Source organism: Rattus norvegicus, chromosome 10 (assembly GCF_036323735.1).
Source record: "Rattus norvegicus strain BN/NHsdMcwi chromosome 10, GRCr8, whole genome shotgun sequence".
In the NCBI taxonomy this organism is placed as follows: Eukaryota; Metazoa; Chordata; class Mammalia; order Rodentia; family Muridae; genus Rattus; species Rattus norvegicus.
In genome coordinates, this window is record NC_086028.1 from 17,098,525 (window position 1) to 17,115,940 (window position 17,416).

Below are 17,416 nucleotides of genomic sequence, written 5' to 3' on the forward strand. Positions count from 1 at the left end.
TGATATCTTGTCTGAGGATGGAGAGCTGTTTCACACATTGTGGGATCTCCAATGCTAGCCCCAGCAGACCTCAGGTGGGCTAAGCCACAGATGCCTTGGACTGCACAGAGCTGTGAGTGTTGGAGCCCGGCAGTTTCCTGCCCCGCTGATAGTGACAGTCACAGATGGCACACATGTAAGCAGGACGTCAGTGACCACAGCCTGTACTTACCCTCCATAGCTTCAGCATACTGGCTCCAAGGAAAACCACATGGGAAAACAGAAGCCTAGTACCAATTCCCCTGAGAAGCATTTACAGTGGAGAGGAAGGTTCCTTCCAGAAACTTCGAGTCAATCATACCTCACATGTCTCCAAAGCAGAGAATGCAGAATAAGGTTCAGGAGGCCCTAGAAATGGAGAAAATGGGCCAGGAGGACCCCGAAGTGGCTGGAGAGGCCACAGAAAGAACTGATTCATGGTCAAACAAAGGGCCCTAGGATTGTCAGAACAGGGAAACCCAGAGATCGAGAGGTTTAATGCGGCATTACTTAATTGAAAAGGCTGCCAACTACTGTTTTAAAATAATAAAAGGACACGCCAAGCAAATACCTATGCATCAGATTTGGCTTGAGGACAACCAATCAGCTTGTGAACTCAAGCCTTGAATCTTGACATTGAGATACACCAGAACTGAGAACACTGCAGACAGCAAGAGGGCAGAGGCTTGAGAGAAAGCCACAGGGTTCAATGGGGACTTGGAGTCCAGGGATTGCCCTATGACCCAGGGAAGTTTCCATGAAAGGGATCAGGTCTACAGATCTAGAGGCCCAGGCTAAGCCCTGACCTATATGTGCATGCTGAGATGGATTAGTAATGTCTGCAAGGACAGAAGCATGGGAACATGAAGCACACCTTCCAGATCTTCACTGAGGCTGAGTCAATACAAGCAATGCTACGTTTGTTGATTATTTTTGTTTTTGAAGCAGAATTCACTATACGGCCCCCAAATTCATTCTATACCCAGGGTGGCCTTGAACTCTCAATCCTCCTGTCCGAGCTTCCCTAGTGCTGGGATTATAGCTGTGCATGATCATACCTACTCAGACCCATTTTAAAGCTGGGTCGGGGGAGAGAGGTCCAGAAAGCTGCCCCAAATGCCAAAGTCACAGAAACTAGAGTGCCATCTGTGGCTCTTCTAGGGACAAGAGATGCAAGAGAGACCCCGGATGCAAACCATGGCCTTTGAGTGACCTCTGGCTGGGGATGCAGATGCACAGCAGCAGGCACACATGAGGACTCACTACCCACCACTCAATTTTGTTATGAACCTATCCAGCTGTACAACATGGTCTTTTCGGGGGCTGATGATGTACAATGGTTATAGACCTTTGGTCCAGTGTATGAGGCCCTGGTTTCAAACCCTATCCCTACTCCAGATAACCTGTTTTGAAGAGAACAAGTCCATCATGTGCATGTTGGTTCTTGGGATGCCACCAGCCTGCTCTTCCTATACCCACAGCACCCGCTCCATGGCTCTACAGAGGATGGGCTTCTCCGGTGGAATAGGCTAAGGTGGGGCGGGTTGAGGCTTGTCTTGGCCAGTTCTCCCTCCAGGCCTGTTTTATGGTGTCATCTGAAACCTAGTTCAGCGTTATGTACTGTGTTGGGGCCTGGAGAAGGGCAGGCATCAGGTACTTCAGGTGATGGCTAGCATAAGGAACAGCGGTATGCCGAGGGGAGGGCTAAAAGAGGGGTGGAGGAGGGAAGATGATACTGTGCTCTACGGGCCCCACTCCCCAGGACAGCATGTGCTGGTATTGGGGGCAGGGGAGAGGCTGGCCTCCCTCCTGCCAGGCATTGCAAAATACAAGTGGAGTTGAATCAATGTCTTTTGGAAAAGTACATTTTGCTCAAGAGCCAAGTTAAACTGGGGCTCGGGCAGCCAGCATGTTGAAGTCTCAGGCATGACTCATCCATGGGAGGAGTAGGCTGAGCCAGAGGTGGGCCATGAGCACTCAGTGGGTCCAGGCACTCTCCGTGCCAGGCAGCTCGGCCAGCTCCAGGCCCACAATTGGGTGCAGCTTGTGTGTGTAGGTGGCAGGAGCCAATGGCTTCATTAAGGCTCAGCCACTCCTCTCTGTTTAGAAAAGATGTTGTCTCTGAGAAGTCATGGATAAAATGAATCCGTACCAAAAAAAAAAAAAAAAAATTAAATTTTCTTACTTGCCCTTTTGACTCAGAGATGGCTCCTCTCTGGAGAATTGGGGACAGATGGGGAGCGACAGTGCCCTAACCCTTCTGGAATGTTGTTCCTGTGGAGCTTTCGTAGACCAGCTTCTTACACCCAGTGACATGTACTGCAGGGCCCTCCATGCTTCTCCCACCTTTACAACTCATTGCTTTTCAGTGCCAAATAATATTCCATTGTCTGGGTGTGGCTGGGTGCCTGGTTTCCGAATCCTATCGACCTTTAGGCCCAGTGTACAACCACCTTTGCCTTAGCTGAGTGGCTTAGCAACACTTTCCTCTGAGCCCCCAGGTTCTTCATCTCTTAGATGAAAGTGTAAGGCCCTGATCCATGGGGAAGAGGATGAACCACGGGAACGCCCAGAGCAAGCATGGGGCAGTGTGGCTGACTTTTGCTGCTCTGTGGGTTCTTCTTTCTTCTACCCTTTCAACCCCCCTATCACTAAATAGGAGAGAAAGGGGGGTAGACAGGGAAGGGGGCAAGGCTATCGTTAGACAGCTACTTCCTGCTGACTTAGGGGCATGAAGTTTGTTGGGGCAAGTTTGATCTCACCCCCAGGATACCTAATTTCTTCTTCTTTCTTCTCTGTGTATGTCTACATAACAAACCACAATCAGCAGCAGTCAATCAATAACCAACAATCCAGCCTGCCTCTCGGGGGCACAAACACTGATTTGCACTCTGAAAAGTCCCCAGAATTCCAAATGTCACACAATTGCAGAAACCGTCTGCCACTGGCAAAACCACGCCCCTGCTAGAGCATGAGGCAAAACACAGTCAGCTGCTGTGGACAATCTAAAGTGGCCCCATCTCCCACGCCTGGGATTAAAACAAAAACATTTCCTTGTAATATTTCTGTGTATTTTTAAGGGAGCCAAAACTTAGCACCTGCTAGCTGTGATCTTGAGTCACTGTCCAGTGCCTGAGTTCCTCCGGCTGGCAGAGATAGGTGGGTGGGGAGAAGAGGGAAAGTTTCTGTTAGTACACAACAGTGCTTAGCATAGTGCCTGCCCACAACTGAGTTCTCCACTTCCCCTAGAATCTGTGGACATAAAACATTTCTAAAGGAGGGTGTCCTGACCCCTGGTCCTTTGCAGGGCTGTCTCAATCAAGAACCAGGATCCAAGGAGGGTGGAAATGAGGCCCTCTGAGTGCAGATTGTGCTCCCAGTGGGTCCAAGACCAGACAGAAGCCAGGGAACCCGGGCAATCCGGGGCTCCTCCTAAGGGTGAAGGTAACTCCTGGGTGCCTGCCTCCCTGCCTCTGGGTCTCTCTGCCTTCTGCACACGTCTTGCTGTTTCCCGGCCAGGCTCACCTTCTCAGCTTTGCTCCTCGATAGCACTGAACTGAGTGAGGCACTAGATCCCAGAAAGTCTTAGCACATTGACAAAAGTTAACTGGATGCCACAGAACAAATAAGCAAGCCCGTCCACGTGTGTGGCGTGAGCAGATGCGTTCACTCAAGCTAATGATCTGTTAACGATAGGGAGCCAAAGCCCCCTCTTAGTCATGGGTAGGATCCCAAACATATTCAAACTGGCTCTGCTGGCCTCAGGTGGAAACGGGCAGGGAAATGTTGGGGTGGGTCTGCTTTTTTTTTTTTTTTTTTTTTTGGTTCTTTTTTTCGGAGCTGGGGACCGAACCCAGGGCCTTGCGCTTCCTAGGCAAGCGCTCTACCACTGAGCTAAATCCCCAACCCCGTGGGTCTGCTTTTTAAGAGAAAAGATGAGTATATGCTATTTTCTGGGTGTTTTTACTATTTTTTGAATTTTATCATTATTTATTTTTATTTTATATATTTTGCTTATTTACTTATAATTTTGGTTTTCAAGACAAGATTTCTTTGTGTAGCTCTGGCTGTCCTGGAACTCCCTCTGTAGACCCAGCTGGCCTCAGAGATCCACCCGCCTCTACCTCCTGATTAAAGGCGTGTGCCGAGACACCCGGCTCTCTGCATGGTCTTATGTTTCTAATATAGTCTATAATTTTTTCTAAACTTGGCACACCACAAAGAATATCAGACACTGTGATAACAATAAGAACGGACTCCTGAGTTAACCACGTGTGTCACGGCCACAGATCTCGAAGGTAAAAGCGAGTCAAAGCTCTGACACTCAGGAACTGGGACAGAACACGGCAACGATTCTCCTTCAGCATCATCAGCCAGCCTGGGACTCCTTTGCTGGTTCAGGGTTAGGTTAGAGACCAGGCAGTTTCTTTCTCCGAGAGCTTGTTGCTAGACCCTTCCCATCACACACGCTGACCACACTGCCTATAAGAATGGCCTGGATAAAGAACCACAGCAGGTGTTGTGGAAGAAGTCCCCAGACATCCAAGGACTCAGCAGGGGTCAGCACCACCCAGGTTCTGGAATCCCACCAGTTGCTTTGTGAGCTGGGGGAAATGATGGTGTCCCTCTCTGAGACCTAGTAGCCCGACACACAGATGTGGCTGGGATTGAGTGAGGCAGAGTACAGCACTGTGCACAGCACACAGTAGGTAGGGTTGTTTTTAATGGGCCTTGTTAATGTGGTGCTAACTTTAACCCTCTGAAAGGAGGCTTTCCAAAACACAACTTCTAAGGATTGGTGGGGTCAGAGGTCAAGTTAGTGAATTATAATCAGGAGAGAGGGGAAAAAACAAGGAAAAAAAGGCTTCTTAAAATGGGGTGGGGGGACCTCTGCTACCTTGAGGTTGAAAGGTTTGGTTTATTGTTTATTTTGTTTTGGGGTTTTTTTTGGTTTTGTTTTTATTTGTTTTTGAAATAGTCTCACTATGTGGTTCTGGCTAGCTTTATGCTTCTGACTGTCTTGTCTCTGCCTCCCAAGTGCCAGGACTACAGACGTGGTGACACACCCCTGTCACTCAGATGCCATCAGCTCAATATGCCAAAATCTCAGAATTAAGCAAAAACGATACCACACTGGGAAATAATCCCCACACTTCTTAGGGGAGCACACATCTAACTTTCAGCCTTTTAAGGAACACTCCGAAATTGTGGAGAAGAAGGAAGGCCGCCTAGAGGAAGTGGCTTCAAGACTGGACCTCCAAGAACCTGCAGCATTGAATTCCTGGAAGAGGCAGGTCATGCCGTGTGAGCACCGCCGTTCCCCACCTGATATGGAAGCCTGTTGTGTCAATGGTGGACACTGCTGGCCAGCTCGTGCCTAAGGTCATGCAGACACCCAGAACAGACAGCAAATTCTTCCCACCTCTCTCTCAGGTGTCTCAAAAAGCTTAAAAAAAAAAAAAAAATCTCACCTGTTGTCAGTAGACCCTGAACATATGATCCTCTCTCTTTGGCGGAGGCGACCAGCGTCCCATGCACGCTAGCCAAGCACTCGACTTTTGTATTGCAAGTGTGTGTCATGTGCGTGTGAGTGCGGTGTGTACAGGTGTGTACAGGTGCGTGCAGAGGTCAGAGGAAGACACTGGGTGTCTTGGTCTGCTACTCTTCATCTTATTTCCCAGAGACAGGGTCTCTCAGTGAACCTGGAGTCAAGCTCCTGGCCAGCGAGCCCCAGAGATCCTGAAGTTTCTGAGCCCTCCCACCCAGTTCTGAAGCCACAGACTCAGCCACACCCAGATTTTCATGTGGGTGCCGAGCCTCTGAACTCAGTCCCTCACACCCATGTAGCAAGTACTCTTACCCACAAGGCCATTTTCCTAGCCCCTGAACGTGCAGCTTTAACATATAAACCTGTATTCCTTGTGAAGTAACAAAAATAATCTGAAAACAATCTAACATTACATTACTTGGGGTAGAGTCACACACACCAGGCCAGCGTTCTTCCACAGAGTTACCTCCAACCCCCAACCCCAATAATCCCCTCTCAAACCTCGTTGCTCACTTAAGGATGCCCGGGATTCACTGGGGGTGACTGTTTTCCATTTGTGGGGATGAGATCAGTGTTTGCCTTTGGAAATCCATCCATCTGAGCTTTAAAAATGAGACTACTCAAGTAAACTATGCTGTGTGCATAGGGTGGTGGACGTGTGACAGACACAGCAGACACTGTGAGGTGCCAAGAGCGGCTGCTGTGTGGGTAGCGCTGGAAAGGATCATAGGACAGGTCCCCTTTCCTAGCCGGGAGTTGTGACACCAGCAAGGGGCATACTCCCCCTCTCAGGAGGGGTGACCCAGACCCCCCATCAGAAAAAGTTATTCCTGGTAAGGGTGAAAATATTCTAAAGAGACGCATGTGTCCCTCTCTTTGGCTATCAGAATATTGAGTCCCTGTATCTCAAGGAATTGAATCTCCCTAGGAATCTCATGCTGGAGAAGGACAAGGCTGCATGGAGCTTAGTGCCCGCCAGAAAGACATTCCACAGAGTCCTGACTTGTCCACCTAGCGGGAGAGACTGTAGCCCAGGGGAAGAAGAGCAGGGCACACTTTGATGGGGAGTCTGACCTTTGGTTTAAATCTCCCATTAGGAGCCCACAACAAGGGGCCACTGGATCTCCTTATTGGTTCCTTTTCCCAATATGGCCACATTGAACTTGATGAGACCATTGAGAGTGGTGGTCAAGCGGGGTTGTCAGTTACTGCCAGAGCCCAGCCTCTGACTCTAGCGTAGATAGCAAGGCCAGCTAACTTGCTGGCGGGAATTCTTCACGGCAACAATTTTATACTTGGAAAGTGTCTACCTTCCCAAGTCTCTCTCCAAACATGTACGGTTGTCCCAGGCATCCTGGAGGACTAGCTTCAGGACTTTCTTGGAAACCCCAGGGATGATCAAATGTGTTGTACAGAATGTATAGGGTAGGCAGAGAGCACTACTTCTCAGTGACTTACCCAAGAGCACACTGCTGGCGAGTGTGCCAAGCGGCTTGTTCAGGAACAAGAACTGGACAGAGAAGTCTAGACACAGTAAAGACAGACTCCATGCTCAGACTCTTCCAGTGTTATCTGAATCTGTGAATGTATGTAGCCTGTAGGTTCAGAGGACCCAAGGCAAGCAAGCTCTACTGTGGAGACAGACTGCCAGCTCTCGTTCTGTCTTTTTTTTTTTTTTTTTTACCCCGAGACAGGGTTTCCCTAAGTGCCTCAGACAGGCTTTGAACTTGCAATCATCTCGCCTCAGTCTCCAAAATAGCTGGGATGATAAGCCTAAACTACTAGGCCCCTCGCATTTTCCGCTCTTACTCTTCCCTTTCCGTCCCTTTCCAGGAAGGAAAAAAAAATTCAGCATAAACTTTACACTTTACACCATTTCTATCTCCAGAGGATAAACATGACTACAGCTTCCTGGGTGAGATGCTAACATCTTGTGTAGCTGAAATTCTCAAAACTGAGAAGCTAACCTTGGCGTGAGCCCATCGATGAGGATGCCGACTTCCTCAGGGTTTTGCTAATGTTCCCACGATTGTCTTTTGGCTGGGCTCAGGGACCACACTGCGTTCAGTTGTTAGCGCCTCCCCCAGGTCTGTGACTGGTACTCAACTTTCTGAGGGGGGCAAGAGAGACAAGGAAAATTATAGATGTGGGGGATAAAAAAAGGGCTCTTGACTCTGGGGCCTCGATGAAGCCTCTAAGCAGCTGAGAAGCTAGGATAGATAGATGACAGTTGATAGACAGATAGGTGGATGGATGGATGGATGGATGGATGGATGGATGGATGGATAGACAGATAGACAGACAGGCAGATGATCTGGATGATGGACGGATGGATGAATAGGTCTACCATAAGTAATAGATGGTTATAAATACAATAGATACTTTATAGCTTACCTACATAGCAATATTTGTTAAAATGGTAATGAACCAGACATCTGTGATTCGCTTAAGCAGGACTATTAACATTGCTTATAGTGGGGAATCTCCCACCTATCTGTGACCTACCATCTCAAGTGAGACCCTGTCAGGTGCCCTTGGAACTACCCAGAGATCTCATTCAAGTTCTTAGCAGATAACAAACCCTCTGAAGATCTTTTAAATCCACCCAAATCCTATACCTGTCCATTGTAAAGACAAAATCCTACACCTGTCCATTGTAAAGACCTCAGAAAAGCCAACGCCCAGGTTCTCCGGTGTCTTACTTTCTTCCCAAACACCTCATTTCCCCCTTAGCACTTGGGTCAAAAACTTACATTAAAATATCACTTCATAAACTCTGACTCTGCTTATGTTGGTTCGTTATGAAATTCTTCTCAGCAGTGAAGCCAGGAATCATGGGATATTCTGAGCTGAGGAGGCCTCTGAAGAGAACCCCTCAGACTGCTGCAGTCTGTCCCTTCCCCAGATGACATTCTCCTGGTTTTACTGTGGAAGGACACTTGTTAGCTTCTGGAATGTTCCCGGCCTGGGTTTGTTGGGTGCTGTCAGGTGTGTGCTCCTCTTGGTTCACCTTCTGTGGCTAACAGAATTGGGTAACTTCTGGCGAGAGGTCTACCTGGCCCATGGTTCTGAAGTCTGCGGTATTTGAAGAGCATAGCGTCGGTGTCAGGTGTGGCCCTACGCTGCCTGGGCAAGAAGGAAGGGAGACTCTTAAAGTAACCCCCATTCTGCACTCTGGAGATGCATACATGCTCAGTCATACAGCACACATGCGAAGGCTCTGGGTTCCATCCCCAGCACTGCACAAACAAGTAGACGCCCTGAAAACATCACCAAGTGACCCCTCAGAAGCAACCAGCAACATCTAGGCATCAGCTGAAGCTATAGTGTGGAGCAAATGAAATCAGCCCCATCCCCAACCCCAGCAGCTGTGGGCCCTACCCACGACACATTGTAGAGCTCCACTGTTTGTAAGCCCAGTGCCTGGGGCCGTGCCTGGTATACAGCAGGAGCCCAGTGCATTCCTCAAATGATCCAAGAAACCAAGTGTTAGATTCAGGGGATACGCCAAGCAGCAAGTCTGTTCCTCGTACAAGTGGGCTCCAGCTCCAGTCTATCTCTACCAAGCCCTCCTCCAGCCCGCTGGAGGAAAATAAAAAGGAGGGTGAGCCTAATTTTGCCCTGGAATGTGGCCTTTTTCAGTCAGCTGGAGAGGGCGATAAGGAAGTGGCCATGGGAACCGTGGGAATGGGGAAGGCAGACCCCATTCACTCAGAGCAGGAGGCGCTAGGCTCGGTGGAATGTGCAGGGTGTGGGGCGCCAGGAAGCAGAATTCCTGAATGACTGGCTAGGGCTGGGCCTCAGGACCGCAGTCCCCTAGGGAACCTGTGCGGCCAAAGGCTGTGTCTCATCAAAACAGGAAGATCATAGAGGAAAAATGCACATGTAAGTGGACTGGTATTTACAGGGATCGGCCCCGCTGTGACCCTAGCAGGGGTATGGAGGGGATGCAGGGTACAGAGAACTTGGGGTATGCCTAGATGCTAGCCATGCTCTGATTCTCTGGTGTGGTGCATAGCCTTCTATGGAGGCGACACACTGACTCCCAGCCCTTGCAGCCCAGGAAGCTATAAGGGAGAGTATGGACAAGAGGACCAGAGAGGCTCCCTGGGTATGCCTCCAGGCCACTGACAAATAGCCCCTGTCTAATGCCTCCAACAGCTTCTACCCTTGGACAGTAGAGATTGCTGCTACCGTGTTCACAAGGTGTGAAAAAGGCTAAGATAACAAACGTTGACCAGTGCACACATTGGCCAGCCGGGGTGGACAGCCATTTCTGCTTCTGGGCTGGGTTGGCCCTGTCACCTACTACAACCCTGGACTACTTGACTGGGATATTTGCAGCCCACTCGGTGCTCAGAGCCTGGGATACTCAGTCCTGTACCTGTGACTCTTGTGTGACCCCCTCCCTCCAGGATCCTCTTCTGCCTAGGAGGACACTACAAGAGGCTTCCGGTCCTGGAGATGAGCATGAGGTAGTTCATGCGTGCTACACTGTTCTGCCCTCACGCAATGACTGGGCTAAGGGACCCCACTGTTAGCCCATTGTTGCAGATGAGAACGAAGTCCCAGTGATGACGGACCTACACCACTTCCCACAGCCAGGAAGGGGTGGAACCCAGGCTGTGACCATTCCCTACTACCACAAGTCTGGCCAACAGTTCAAGACTTACAGGGACAAGGGGAGGGGAGGAGTCTCCGGTCCAGAGTCTCTACAAGGAAGTGACAGAAAGAGAGGCATCTTCCTGAAAGCACTAGACAGGAAATGATGCTTCTACTGTGGAGGTGGCAACAACCTGGATCTTCCAGGATGTGAATGTGATCGACCCAGCCAAGCCCATCACCAAGGCCTTCTCCGGCATCAAGCGAGCCGCATCATCTCTGATACAGCACCGTGAAGCAGGCACTGGCCTCCATCCCCTTTCACAACAAGCAAACTGAAGCCCCTGTAGGCTCCCTTGCTCACCAACGCAAGAGGCAACACGTAGAGTGTGAATGGGTATGGGCATATGCCAAGGTGGCCCTAAAGTCTACAGCCCCTCGGGGGCGGGGGCGGGGGGCAACACTACTTTTAAGTTTCCCAGTTGAGGTGTCCCCCGCGTGGGCTCTCTGGCCCTTGGTGACACTCACCTAGAGCTGTCTGCACACCCAGTGCTCCTCTAACGTTTCCTAAGTGTAGCACTTCCCTCTTGCCACACCCCCGAGGGAGGCCGACTGCTTCCCCTCCTGGTGAGAGGAAGTAGTGAGGTGTGAGGACAAGGAGGCAAGCTAGAATTCACTTAGTTCTCTGCTTCGCCGCCATGAACGAGGCTAGAGAGCGCACATCTTCCGCCATCTTAGATCTGTGTCCACCAATGCCAGCAGGCCTTTAGCTACTTCCTTCCACACCGATGGGTTCCTCCACGAAGCTGCTCCTACCTTCCTCAGAATGACACCTGTTCTGGAACCTTCTATGGCTTCCACTGAGTGACCGGCATGTGAAGATCCACCTCAGCTGCCTATTCCGTCCCTCACTGCCCTCCCACCTCCCAGTGCTCACTGGGGACAGACACTGCAATGTCACGATGCCGTCTCTTCTCCCTGACTCCCACTCACACCAATCTACGCACCTCGCTTCCAAAAAACCCCCACCTCGCTGACCCCCCTACGCATCAACTGCTTGCTTCTCTTCCGGTCAAATGTAAGAGCGCATGTGTGACTCCTCCCCACCCTCCCAGCTGGGCTCTGCTTCTTGTGAGTCGGGTGCCGATCTACCTGCCTAGGCCCTGCTGCATGCTTGGCACGTCCCCACTTCTCCAGCCTTACTGCAGCCCTTGCCACACTCACGCTGTCTGCCCCGAGACGCGGGTATCACTAGGTCAAGTCTTCTGTGGCTCGAGCGCTTGGGCGAGCTCCTGCCAAGATGCCATGCACTGAGTCACCCGCCCATTGTCTTTTCATTAACTGGCTGGACGTGACTTACAGTTTAATAAGAGACATGTGATGAATTGAAGGTCAAGGTTTTCAAAACATCTCTCAATGTGGAAAATGTGAATCAAAGAGAGAGCTTGGCAGACAGGCTGGCCGCTGCCAGCGCCAGCTGCTGCCAGCCTGATGGGTTGGTGTTCTAGCTGAGGCTGTGCAGGCACCCGCGCCGAGAATCCCCGGTCTGCAGACAGCGGGGCCTGGCTATCTGAAGCATGGAGGGCAGGCTCCTTCCCAGACCTCAGGGATCTACTCACCCACCACGCAGTCCTCCAAAGCAGCCTGGACCTTCCTGCTCCAGCACCAAACCAGCTCTGTTTATCATTCAGGTCTCAGAATGAAGATCATGGGAGAACCTTCTAGAATCCTGAACAAAGTTAAAGCTAAACACCCTTAGGGTCCGCTGGGCATTCTTGCTAGAAAACTTTTGGTCACGGACTCCCGTGGAAAGCAAGCTTCACGAGGGTGAGCACCACGTCCATGGAGGTCAGGTGGACACCCATCCTCTGCCTGGTCAGTGGCACACCATGCAGCTGTCAACGTGTGAGTGAAAAACTGACCAGCGATATGTGGCTGGGATTGAGGTTGGCTTAGAAAATTTGATTTGCACTGAATTTTTGGCCCAGCCGAGGCACCTGTGCAGAAGCCTGGGGAATGGGATGGAGAGCATGAATGTGCAGAGGCAGGGGCATGTCCTCTTCTACCCTTACTGTCTTCTGTTCCCACTCACACTCTAGAATCTGGGAAACAGCGCTTTAGGGGTGTGGGGCTGATGCAGTGACCTGTAACACTCACACTGTGTCCGCCCCACTAAGGACAGTCAGCCTCATAGTGGCCTTGTCCAATAGGGGAAATACCCCAGGTATTTACAAAAGGGTTCATTTCAGGAGCCCTAGTGGCCGGGTGTCCAGCGGTGAAGTGACCCCTCGGAAGTTAGCTTTTCTCTGGCGGGGAGGGGGCTTGAGCAAGTCTGACTCCAGCAACATCCCACCTATGGTAATCATTTAAAGGAGGCGGGGAAACCATTATGAAGTTATGCTCCTGGGCTTTGGCTATTGTTTCTTCGATAGCTGTTCAGACATCAACAATCAATGGCTGAGTGCTTCCAACACACCAGGCACACATGAGCCTGGCCTGGATTTTTCAGTGCCCCTGAGAGGGAGGACCCAGGCCTCTCTCCATTTCCAAGCCAGGAAGTTTAAGGAAGACAGAGAAATAAAGGACTAGGCCCCAGCCAGGCAGACCGCAGGGCCTCGGGCCCTGGGGGGATCCAGAGTTTAAGCTTGCTGCTGCACCATGCTATACCTCCATGTTGGGCCTGGAGCCCATGGCGGCGCTATTAGATGGGGATAGGGACTGTTGCTGTTGTTGCTGAGACAGTGTCTCAGGTAGTCCAGGCTGGCCTGGAACCTGCTATATAACCTAGGATGACCTTGAACTCCTGACCTTCGCAAATGCTGCTGCTTACAGACCTTCCCCACCATGTTCAGCTGGTTCTGGCTCTTGAGATAAGAGACTCTAGTCCAGGCTGACCTGACTCACTCTGTGAGACACCTCTAGGCTGATGCCTCTGGCTGGCTTCTGGTCCCTGGAACCCAGGCAGTACAGGGAGACATCAAAAGCCAGCCAGGGGGCTGAGGCCAGGACTTCTTTGCAAGCTTCTCCCTGAAGCAAGAGGAGACCCTGAGGCCAATCATGTTATCACGGCAGCTGGCCCTGTGGGACTCTGCACATCACATGGTTTCCGTGCAATTATCTGAATAACAGCAACGGGGCACTCCAGGTGAAAGGAGACATGAAGCCCAGGTCTCATGATCCACACCGGGAAGCCTCAGCGGTGAGACCACTGAGGCACAGATGGGCACAAGCACATAACTTCACATATGTACATACTCCTATGCCTGTGTACACACATAGATGCACATAAGTACTTGTAGGACATTTGGTGGCTCCCCGTGAGGTCCCCACCCTCAGATGGAACCATGCACCCCTCTTTGCTAAGCCATTGCCACAGGGTAGTGGGGAAATTTCAACAGGATAGCTGAACCCTTTACCCACAAGACCACAGTATCATACAGAAGCCTGCATGAAGGTCCAGATACAGAAATAACTGGGCAAAACCATAATGACCGAGACCCCCTATGCTGACTGTCGGTCACGGCTGGATGCAAGGCTGGGTGACTCCCAAGTCTTATCTCATGGAAACTCCAGTGTCCCCAGAAGGAAGGTCCATCCTCAGCAGGGACAGGACAGGGCTTGTACACTCACTCCATAGCTCTGTCACATTCTTCAGTGTCTTCAGTGCCCTCTGGCAAGTCCCTAGACCCCAGGACCCAATGATGGTCAAGACAGAGTGGTCCCTGACACTGGGCACTCTGAGGACTTAAGTGACTAGTGTGTATTATTTTCCCCACAGATAGCCACTGACTCCTTCCACAGAGACATACACCTCCAGCCCAGCCTAGTCCCTGTTGTCCCTTCTAAGGTGGTGGCTGTGCTAGACGCTATGTCACTGCTTTGATTTAATAACAGCTGACAGAATGAATGCAGGTCCTGCAGGCTAATCTCTGCCTAAGGACACCAGAGCAGACCATGCCTATGTTCTAGAAAATCAGAAGCCGCCTCCCTCATTCCCTTGTGCCTTTCCCACTGCTGCACTTCTAAGCATGGCACTCAAAGTAGAGGCACAAAACACAATCCCACACCCCATCCTCACATCCCCAGCCATCAAATGGTGACAATAATCAGAGGTTTCGGCCACTCTTCTTCAGCTGGTTCAGCTACCAAGAAACGAACATGGTCACACAAGGCTCCAGGCAGTCTCAGATACTCCCACCAGGAACCTTGGGAGTACCCTTTCGGTCCCCAGCAGGGGTTTTGGAAGAGTGCCAGCATGCCCGAGGGCCTGGATTGCGTTCTTAGCGCTGAAGCAGAGTGGAAACCTTCTGTTTCTGGTGGACTCACAGTTAGCTGTTGACACTCAGCGCTAAGCATCACCCATTAATGACCTACAATGCTTGTTTGACAACGGAGAAAAGGGGGACACAGGAACTTAGATAACTCGCCTTGAGTCATAGAGCAAAACACTTTTACCCAGAGTCTGTCTCAGACATCCAGGCTCCCGACAATCCTCGTAGATTCAGTTTGATTCAATGACAGTTCTGACATTCCAGAAAGACCCTTGCAGCACCTAAGATCTCTGAACTGACCACAGGCTCTGCTGTCTCAGTCCTGGGCTGTCCCCAGCCACTACACCTCCTTACTTTCAGAGTGCTAGAGCTTTGCCAGCCTCACCTGTCTGTCTGTTTCACCTAGGTTCTGTCACCTCCATAAACCAGCCCATCAGGATGCAAGGAAGTGTGTGTGCACTTGAGCTCAGACGTGTGTGTGTGTGCGCGCGCGCGTGTGTGCCCGTGTTTGCCCATGTGTGCCCGTGTGTGTGTGTGTGTGTGTGTGTGTGTGTGTGTGTGTGTGTGTGTTTGGGGGAAGACTCAGAGCATGTGAGAGCTGGAAGATCCGGCCTTGGCTACTGACTACCTTGTAGTTAGTGGCCAGCAAGGCTCACTTTCCCACAAGCGTGAGACATCAAAGCTATTATGGGAGATATTTCCATATGCATGCATTTAAGCCAATTTCCTTTATTGATACAAGCCCGGGGTCCCTGGTTTGCATCCTGCGAGAAGATCAAGTCTATCTGGAAGTTTCACAAGAAGATATAACAATCCTGACTTTGACTTAGAAGCCACAGGAGGGCAAAGCTCAGTCAGCTTCTGCACTCTGCAAACAGCCCTTCCTGCAGCCCAGGAAACCTGTTCAGAGTATAGTGAGGGGCCCAAGGAGACGCTGCAAGTGGGGTGCAGAGATGGGACCCAGGCCCACGCGAAGCCCTGGGTTCTCCCCACCCCTATCTCTCCAAGCTTTCTGCCCAGCTATCTCAGCAGAGACTCCTGGATGGCTGACTCATCACGCTCAGGGCGTGAGGGAGCAGGCAGAGGTGACTGACGTGCACTGTGGCCCCAACGGTGAGGGACCTGGCACAGGTGGCAAACTTTCTTACACCTTCTCTGACTCAGGGTTAACTCATATGTGACAAACCACTTGGCCTCCAGTTTGACCTAGTTTTGCAGGTGTGGAAGGACAGAGCTGCCACCAGTTCGCTGATGAATCTGGACAAGAACTTAGCTCCCTCACTCCAAAACCAAGAGCTGGCTCGGCGCACCCCGTCTCAGGCTCCCGTACTGGCTGATTCCCACCAGTGCAGGAGCTGTGCGTGGCAAGTCTCCACCCAGCGTTCTCAGTCAAGGAAACGGCCAAGAGGCACCTTCAGCCTACACTGGCTTAGAGTGAGACCCAAGCACAGCGACGGGTGACCCTGTTACCAGCAACTCCATGTGTGCACTGGATGATGACACTGCTGTCACCGTGCTGTTCCCGTCCATCTTCCTGAAACATAGGAGTCACAACCTACAGCCTGTCTGTCACTGGGGGGTCTGAGGGCTTAGGAGTCAGCAAGCATCTGCAAGTGGGTGCTTCTACTTCCATGGGCTCTGGGGGAGACTCTCAGCTCTACCGCTTGCTGGCTTTGTCACCTCAATGTCCTTACCTCTGAGATTGGGCTGTTGTTAGCACCCAAGAGTAAACCCCTAGCAGCCAGCACATGGCCCCCAGCCTGACTTGAGGTACACACATCAGCCGCTGACCACTGTGTTCCCCTTCAGTCTGTCTCGACACTTCCCTAGATCACGGCTGGGCAGAGGTGGCCGGCATAAAGCCATGTTCTGATACACGGCTCAGGAAACAGTGGCACTGTGCACTCAGCAACATAGCTATGTCATCCTCCTACGTCATCCGCTGGAGGAAAAGCTGTGCTTCTGTGACCACTCTTTCCAGCTGTGTGACTCCAAACTGCCACTCACCCTCCCCTGGGGCCTCAATGTCCTTCTCTGTGGAGACTCCATATTGCCTCTGAAGGCCTTTGGAAACTCTCAAGTCCCACTGGCTGCTTTTGAGTCTGAGGACTGAAAGGTTGGTGGTCCCAGCTCAGGGCTCCTAACTCCAGGCACCAAGAACTTCCACAGTGAGTTGGGAAAGGTGTAGATTCCCAGGTCAATTGGAGCAGACCCTCTGGGGGCAGCACAGCCTCCGGGCAGCTGCGGGATTACTAATGCAACTACTGAGTTCCCAACCCGGCAACAGGGACTTCTAGGTCAGGTGGTCTAGCCCAAAGCTGGGGTTCACAGAGCATTGCCTTACGGCTTGGCTCTACGGCTTTACCAGCTGTGTGGCTCTGGGCCAAGCTTCTGACGTCTCTGAGCCTCTGTTTCCTCCTGTTACAAGGAAGCCCCAACCTCAAGCAGGGCTGTGTGTGTGGACAGTGAGGGGTCGTCTCCTTCCTGACTTCCCTTATTCAGACTCTGAGGACTCCTGGGACATTTCAAAGGGAGCCTGTGGACTGAAGGTACAGTGAGGGCCTGAGTAACTGGCTCCTCTATTCCTCAGGGGGGCCCCATGTTTACACCTTAGGAGAAATTGAGGAACCTGGTCTAAGTAGAGAGACCATAAAGTACCCAATTGATCCCTGATGAGGGAGGGAGGTGGCCCTCACAGTGGGGGGCCGCGGGGTTCAGTCATGGAGGTTGCCAGCTTCTCCTCCTTCCCCCTTCCCTTCTACACCTACAGGGCTGGAGGTGCAGAGCCCAGGTCCTCGTAAGCAGGTGGGCACGGCTGTGTGCTCGGGTTTGCTCTCCACTAGGCAGGCGGGGGTCAGCTGCACCGAAAAGCGAACCACTGTCCAAGTAACAGTGCAGCGGTCTCCAGCGCCGGGCAAGGTGGGGGAGAGGAGGGAAGGGGCGCCAGACAGCCCAAAGGAGCCCACGGAGGCTGCCA

General features: G+C 51.5%; 1 protein-coding gene across 5 annotated transcripts in view; it reads right to left on the bottom strand.

Moving 5' to 3' along the window:
• The window catches only part of Ergic1 (endoplasmic reticulum-golgi intermediate compartment 1), a 95,797-nt gene that overhangs the window by 62,910 nt on the left and 15,471 nt on the right, over positions 1 to 17,416 (bottom strand). Inside the window, exon 1 of one of the 5 annotated variants that reach the window (XM_063268573.1) lies at positions 7,534 to 7,665. The exons of the other annotated variants lie outside the window; for them this stretch is intronic. The gene's annotated coding sequence lies outside the window, so the exon portion shown is untranslated. Of the gene's footprint in view, positions 1 to 7,533; positions 7,666 to 17,416 lie in introns of those variants that run through there. 5 annotated transcript variants of the gene reach the window in all.